Source organism: Pyxicephalus adspersus, chromosome 1 (genome assembly GCF_032062135.1).
Source record: "Pyxicephalus adspersus chromosome 1, UCB_Pads_2.0, whole genome shotgun sequence".
Lineage (NCBI taxonomy): Eukaryota > Metazoa > Chordata > Amphibia > Anura > Pyxicephalidae > Pyxicephalus > Pyxicephalus adspersus.
This window is the reverse complement of record NC_092858.1, coordinates 1644336-1644916: the sequence shown is the minus strand read 5'-3', so window position 1 is coordinate 1644916 and position 581 is coordinate 1644336. Positions and strand designations below refer to the sequence as shown.

At 42.7% G+C, this 581-nt stretch overlaps 1 protein-coding gene across 1 annotated transcript in view; it reads left to right on the top strand.

The window, feature by feature from the left end:
* Positions 1–581, top strand: part of PDE2A (phosphodiesterase 2A) — a gene marked incomplete in the record, with an annotated part of 140582 nt that overhangs the window by 109154 nt on the left and 30847 nt on the right.

Genomic DNA, 581 nt, shown 5'->3' with positions numbered 1-581 from the left:
TATATCTTTCTCTCTTCTATCTCTGTATATATAAATGACATTTCCTATTATTCCCTGTGCTGGGGTAATTACTGCAGGGTTGTGTTGTGCAAAGTCTTTGTGTGATTATAATAATAATATTTATGGGTGTAACAAACTCCATTCAGTTCATCAGACATCATCACCCGAAGATTATATTGAAATCTATTCATGGGGAGGAGATCTGTCCCTCAGCAGCCAATCAGAATGCAGAGTGTAATTGTTGCTTCCATCCAGAACCCCAATGTTATGCTGTTCCCGGGGTTTTCCTTTCTTTGCACCAAAGCTGTTGAAGATGACGGAGCGGCCATATTGAAGTTTGTCTCTTTGCATCTTTGGTGATTACCACCAATCGAATTTTGGCCACGTTATGCCTTGGCAAGTCATTAGCTCATGAAGGGAGAGTGAGACGTTTTACACAGCTGCCGATCCGCTGATGAATGGTCCCTCATTTTCATGTAATTAACCCAGATCTTAATATGCACAGAGCAGTTTCACCGCATCGATCTCTTAGCAAACATCTCAAGGGCAGAAGAGGTGGCCGGATCGGGCTGCTAGTACTG